Source organism: Pyrus communis, chromosome 12, assembly GCF_041283825.1.
Source record: "Pyrus communis isolate YQ-2024b chromosome 12, ASM4128382v1, whole genome shotgun sequence".
NCBI classification, from domain to species: domain Eukaryota; kingdom Viridiplantae; phylum Streptophyta; class Magnoliopsida; order Rosales; family Rosaceae; genus Pyrus; species Pyrus communis.
This window is the reverse complement of record NC_142576.1, coordinates 6,302,312-6,309,237: the sequence shown is the minus strand read 5'-3', so window position 1 is coordinate 6,309,237 and position 6,926 is coordinate 6,302,312. Positions and strand designations below refer to the sequence as shown.

Genomic DNA, 6,926 nt, shown 5'->3' with positions numbered 1-6,926 from the left:
GTCACTCCTTACAATGGTGAATCTAAAATCACCAAAGGTAATGGAGAAGGTTTGACTGTCAAGAATGTTGGTACATCTAAACTCATTACTGATACTCATACTTTTGTGTTGAATCATGTGTTGCATGTTCCACTTGTTGCAATGAATTTGTTATCAGTTAAGAAATTGTGTAAAGATAATGGATGTTGGTTTATTTGTGATGATTTGGTTTTTTTTTTTTTATCCAGGACAAGGCAACTCAGGTGATTTTGTACCAAGGAAAGATTGATGATGGGGGAATTGTTCAAGATACCAGTATCTGTTTTTAGAGGTTCATTTGCTGCAAAATCGAAGAAGTGTGGTGCATTTCTTGGAAAGAAAGTGAGAAGTTCAGTCTGGCATAAAAGATTGGGACATCCATATGAAGAAGTATTGTCTACAATGTTGAAGAATGCAGGTGTATCAGTTCATAAAGACTCTTGTTCTACCATAAGTTCATATTGTATTTCAGGGAAAATGTGTAAATTACCTTTTTCTGTAAAGCAAGTTAGAACAACACATAGGTTTGAAAAGATACATTCAGATGCCTGGGGTCCATCTCCTTAGAGATTTATATAAGGGTATAGGTATTATGTCAGCCTTGTAGATGATTGCTTAAGATTTGTATGGATTTTTCCAATGATAAATAAATCAGATGTGTTCCAAATTTTTGCAAAGTTTCATGTATTTGTTAATACTTAGTTTAATAGCTCAATTAAATGTCTGCAAACTGATGGTGGTGGAAAGTATGTAAATAGTATGATGAAGAGTTTTCTGGATCAAAAAGGTATTGAACATCAGATTTCATGTCCTTACACACCTCAATAGAATGGCATTGCAGAAAGAAAACATAGGCATTTAGTTGAAATTGCCTTGAGTTTAATGACAGAAGCTTCAATTCCTGCTATGTTTTGGTATCATACTTATTCATATGCTGCATTCTTGATAAATAGGATACCATGCAAAGGATTGGATAATAAGTCACCTTATCAGATTTTATTGGGTGAAAATGCTGCAATACATAATCTTAAGGTGTTTGGAACAGCAATATATCCATATCTTAGGCCTTACAATCAAAATAAGTTTCAAGTTAGATCAAGTTAGTTTGTTTTTCTTGGATTTACAATAGGGATACAAAGGTGTGATCTGTTATGATATCTATAGTAGGAAATTTATTATTTCAAGGCATGTCATACATGATGAGGATGTTTATCCTTTTAAACAGTCTTCCATTACAAAGGGTGTTAATTCAGGTGTTTCTTAGAGGTCAAATCAGAATCATATAGCTATTCAAGTACCTATTCTAGTTTCTAGTTCTCATAATGCACATAATGATGAATATGGTGTTCAAGAAGAAAATTCAGTGTCATCTGCTACTAATAGTGCTGAGATGCAATTTTCAACTCCAAGTCTCTATATTAGTTACAAATAATGATACTAGAACACAGTCAAGTGAGTCAAGGGAATCAGCTTTGGATTCACAGTAATATCAAGTTTCAAATACCCTTCATCATCACTCTGGTACATCATCAATGTTGCATGTCCACACAAATTCACAACTTCAGGTAATCTTACCTTTTTCATCACAATGTGAATCATCCATTAACACTGCAAATTCTACTGGTATAAATAATTCTAGTTCTGTGCACCAGATGGTTATAAGATTGAAAAGTGGCATTATTCAGAGGTAAGACTATAGTGCATTCATAGCATCATTTCTTGAACTACAATCTCTGAAGCTAACTGAAGAAGATCATTTTGGTGGAGGCTATAGTTTTGTACCTGCAATTACTGATGCAACAGAACCAACCACATTTAGGAAAGTTACGTCACTACCATAATGCAGCAAGCAATGCAAGAAGAGTATGACTCTTTCAGAAGCCAAGGCACTTGGGTTTTAGTACCACCTCCAAGTGATAGATCGATTATTGGAAGCAAGTGGGTATATAAAGTGAAGAAAAACCCTGATGGTAGTGTTTCTAGGTATAAAGCAAGGTTTGTGGCTCATGGGTTCTCTCAGGAGCAAGGCATTGATTACTTAGACACTTTCAGTCCAGTGGTTAGACATACCACTGTGAGAATAGTGTTGGCTTTAGCAGCAATTAATCATTGGAAGCTTAGATAGCTTGACATTAAAAATGCATTCTTGCATGCTGATTTACAAGAAGAGATTTACATGAAACAACCACAGGGGTTTGTGGATGCATCACATCCCACTCATGTGTGCAAATTAATCAATTCACTATAAGGACTGAAATAGGCTCCAAAGGCATGGAATTTGAAGTTTACGTCTCATTTAGTAGCTATGAACTTTCAGGCTTCAACTTCTGATACAAGCTTGTTCATCAAGAAAGATGATGGTGATATTGTTATCCTTCTACTATATGTAAATGATATCATCTTGAGAGGTTCAAACTCTACCAAAGTCCAGAAGATGATTGATGAGTTGTCTAAGGTTTTTTAGCTCAAAGACATGAGACAGTTGAAATACTTTTTAGGATTACAGATTTTTTATAAGGAGAATGAGGATATTTTTGTGAATCAATCAAAATATATAAAGGATGTGATCCATAAGGCAAGCATGGATTCATGTAAACCTGCGGCTACTCCATGCAAACCCCATGATCAAATGTTACTTTCAAAGGGTTTTATGATGTCAGATCCTTCTCTTTATAGGAGTATTGTAGGATCATAGCAGTATTTGACCTTTACTAGGCCAGATATTGCATATGTTGTTAATATAGTATGTCAGTTTATGAATTATCCAACACAAATGCATTATGCAGCGGTGAAACGCATACTGAGATATCTTTAAGGCACACTACATTATGGGATATTATACTCAGCTGATTAAATGAAAACATTAACTACTTTTTCAGATGCAAATTGGGCAACTGATCTCAACACTAGAAGGTTGATAACATGTTATGTAATGTATCTAGGCAACAATCCAGTGTCTTGGCAATCGAAGAAACAATGTTCAGTGTCGAGAAGTTCAACAGAGGCAGGATATAAGGTTCTTGCTCGCACTGCTGCTGATGTTGCTTAGGTTAGGTTACTGAAGGATTTAGAAGTGTTTTTGCCTTCACCTCCCACAATTCATTATGATAATATGTCTGCCATTACCCTTACTGCAAATCTTGTGTTTCAATCTCGAATAAAACATCTTAATACGGACTGTCACTTTGTGAGAGAACGTGTTCAACAAGGAGATCTAGAAGTGGTGTATATTTCAACGGATGATCAAACTGCAAATGTCTTTACAAAAGGTCTTCACAGTCCAGCTTTTCTTCGACATTGTTACAATCTTAAGCTGAGTACCCCAGCCATGATTGAGGGGCAATGTTGACTGTGATTAATCAATGGTTAGATGGAATGCCAACTCATTACATCATTCAACGGTTAGATGGACTGCCAACTCAACTTTATAGTTAGTTAGTTAGTTAGTTAGAGAGATAGCTTACTAGCTGAGATTGTAATTGGCATATAAATAGCTTGTACACACGTGAATTTCATTGCATGCAAATGATGCATCACTAAGCTCCACGTGGCATATGACTCATCACAAATAGACAAGTCATCAATAACATGTGGCACAAATCAAGCAAAAGAAGTACAAAACTTTCCAAAAATTCGGCAAAAGGGAGAAAATATCTCTTAAAATTGGCAAGGGATCCAAATTTCTCTCAAAACCAAAAAGAAAGCTAAAGCATCTTCACAAAACAAGCAAAAATTGAAGATTGCTCACAAAATAGTCAAGAATTCCCTATAGATTTCGGCCAAGCAAGGGAAAGTGGTTGAACTTAAGACATAAAACATGCCTAAATTCTCCCATGGATGAATCAAGACACATATCAAAGCCATATCCATCCAAAGGCAAGCTTTGAGAAGTCTATAAATACAAGGTCCTAAGACAAGCATAAGGTCGACAATTTCTACATTGAAGGGCCAAAATTCTCACAAAAGGAAAACCTCTGCCAAATCTTTGAAGACTAATACGCTGCTAAAACTCTCTTCAAATAACACACAACCAAAACCGAAGCTTTCTTTCGACCAAAGCCGAAGCATTCCCTTGAAGAATCAACAAGCACTTGTGCCGATTCCTTCAAGAATTTGTTGCAAGCTCAAAACTTTTAGCGACGTTCGTTTCAAGGTCAAGTCGCCAAGACCCTTGAATCAATGAAATCCTACATCAACAATACCTTTGCCGCAACCCTAAACCTGAGGTGAAGACTACCCACACATTGTTTCAAGCTCAAAACTTGAAGCGATCGTTCAATCATTCGTCCAAGATCAAGTCATTGCAACCCTTGGATCAACAACCTACGCATCTACATCAAATTTGAAGACTAAATCAGAGGAAAATTGTAAACAAAGATTGTACTCTACAAATTCAATCAATACAAATCTACTTTGTACACGTGTTCTCGTTTCATTCGTTACAGAATTTTCATGTTTACATAGCTGAAAACATATATTGTAATTCAGTTAGTCATTTTCACAAATCAATACAATTCCTCTCTTCATTCTCTCTCTCTCTCTCTCTCTCTATCTCTCTCTCTCTCTTTCTCTTTCTCTCTCTCACACCTTGGCGCTGCCTCTAAAAGTTTGAGCCTAAATAGTTAAACTAATATATTTTCCAGAGGTTTAATTTATAAGCATGCATTGGAGAGAAACAATATTTTTAGATAACATACAAAAATGAAAAATATATCCAGATTCACACAAAGGATCTCTAGAAGTTGAAAATCAATTGTGCCTGAAACTAAGGGCTGGTTTGGTATTGCTGAAAAAAAAAAGTTGTTTCTGTTGTGCTGTGAGAATAAGCGGCTGTGAAATAAAGCAGCAGAGTATTTGGTAAACTTTTTTGTGAAAGTGCTTTTTGAAAAAAAACACAGTATTATAGTGTTTGAGTAAACTTTTATGTAAAACAGCTGTGACTATATGAAATGACCAAAAAGGGTATAATACTGGATGTGCCATTAATTTAATTTTCTTAATAAATAAAGGTGAATTACTAAATATACTTTATTTTTAAAAGAAAAATATTTATAAACGTTATCTTAAATATTAATTAGTATGACAAACTACTTCAATTGAAATATTTTAGACTAATAGCTAGGATTCATTAGTACAATATTGTTAATGTACTTGAAAGTAGTCTAATTAGATGCATTCATGAAACTTGCCGATAGATATCAAGCTTTGAAGGTGATGGTAAAACACACCATAGTTTATTGTGATGAGCAAAAATGCTCCCATAAAATCGACGTAGACAGGTTAAAGGAAGCATGCACAATCTGTTTGATAAAGCCAGTAATTTATTTGATAACCCATCGGTAAATTAATTTAGTACAGATATACTCAGGCACAATTGCCACCAATTATAAAGTCTCCAGACTTTGCACATCTTCTTTTCGTCATGCAAGAATTTTACCGATTCTGGTCGTGGCTTGTGCATCAGTCGCCTTCCAGAAAGCTTTTCCGAAACTAGTACTCTTATCTGGTGGCATCAATCTAGCCCCTCAACCATGTGTTTCTGTAAGATGAATCGTCGCGCAGCGAAGCATCATGTGGCTTGTATTCCATGAGATAGCCGTGTGGAAGCTTCAAGTTCCACTTGATCGCATCTCTTAAAGCCAACACAGCCTGGTCAACAAAAGCAAGGTCAACAGATTACACTACACACACAGAAAGACTAGTCACACAAGCAGCAAATTGTTATAAATTACCAACCTGATGATCAGAAGCATTCCGGTTCCAGACACTCAATATATCCTCATTGAATCTAATGCTTAGTACCGCACCACATATGTTCTCTCCATAATCAAGCTGGTCACCCACCAAGGCAAGAACCTGCGCATAACATGTAAGTAGGTGCAGAAATAAGTTCTAGGATACACATCTCTCCTCTAACGAGCATATACTACGTTCAATTACCTCCAATCCCCACCCCCACCCCAAAATATCTGTCCTCTGATGTTTGTTCTACCTTTTAAATATACGCATATCCTAATGAGATTGCATTGCATCTGATTCATGGTCGTTCTGGAGGCACTTGCACAGGAGGCATGAGGTTGCTGTTTGATCTAGAACAAATTCAAACGTATGCCCCCCATGCTCCTACTCCTGCGCCATCTGTACGTATATTCAAATCATAGTTTTCATTTACTTTGGTGTGCAATTTTTGTGTTTTCTTTAGGATTAAGGCCTTACTTTCTCTCATGTTATTAATTTCTTATCTCTTTCAATTCCTAAGAGAGTCTCATTCAAAAATACATGGATATACCACCATGTCCGAAAAAAAAAATCCAAATTTAGCCAATCTACGAGAAGCCTTCCCGTAATCACAATACCAGCTACATTGCTACATATATCTCACATTTTTGCCATAGTTTGCATATACAACAGAAGAAGAACGAAACCACCTTAAGTTAACCACAATCGAAACGAAATGAACAACAATTGATCATAATAGATATATAAAAAGATTACTATGAACAACCAATTTTACACATAATGGCGCTTAAGATTAGGCACTTGTTCGAGTAGCCTAACCTAAACCCAATAAGGATAGGGTAGATGGATCATATGCACAAAATCAACCCGAAAAGAGAAATTATAGTAGACGACATATACACTAAGCTTAAATAATTAAAAACCTGCCTCCACCAATAAGCAGAGCAGAGTTCACAGATCAATAGCAGGACAAATCAGAAGCAGAGTTCACAGATTAGAAGCAGAGCAAAGCTTTATCCTTTCTTATATACCTAAACCCTAAGATAAATTAGAAGCAGACCTTCCACAAACCCTAATTTTTTCCCCAATTAATTTTTTCCACAAACCATATCACCTTCCCCAATTAATTTGTTCCCGACCCTCCATCCCCAATCTTTTTTCCCGACACC

At 36.0% G+C, this 6,926-nt stretch overlaps 1 long non-coding RNA gene across 1 annotated transcript; it reads right to left on the bottom strand.

Annotated features, from left to right (window-relative positions):
- Positions 1–5,321: 5,321 nt before the first annotated feature.
- Positions 5,322–5,953, bottom strand: LOC137744266 (uncharacterized). The gene is made up of 2 exons (XR_015954508.1): positions 5,755–5,953; positions 5,322–5,667 (listed from the first exon to the last, which is right to left on the bottom strand). It is a non-coding gene; the product is annotated as an uncharacterized LOC137744266 (long non-coding RNA).
- Positions 5,954–6,926: the final 973 nt, after the last annotated feature.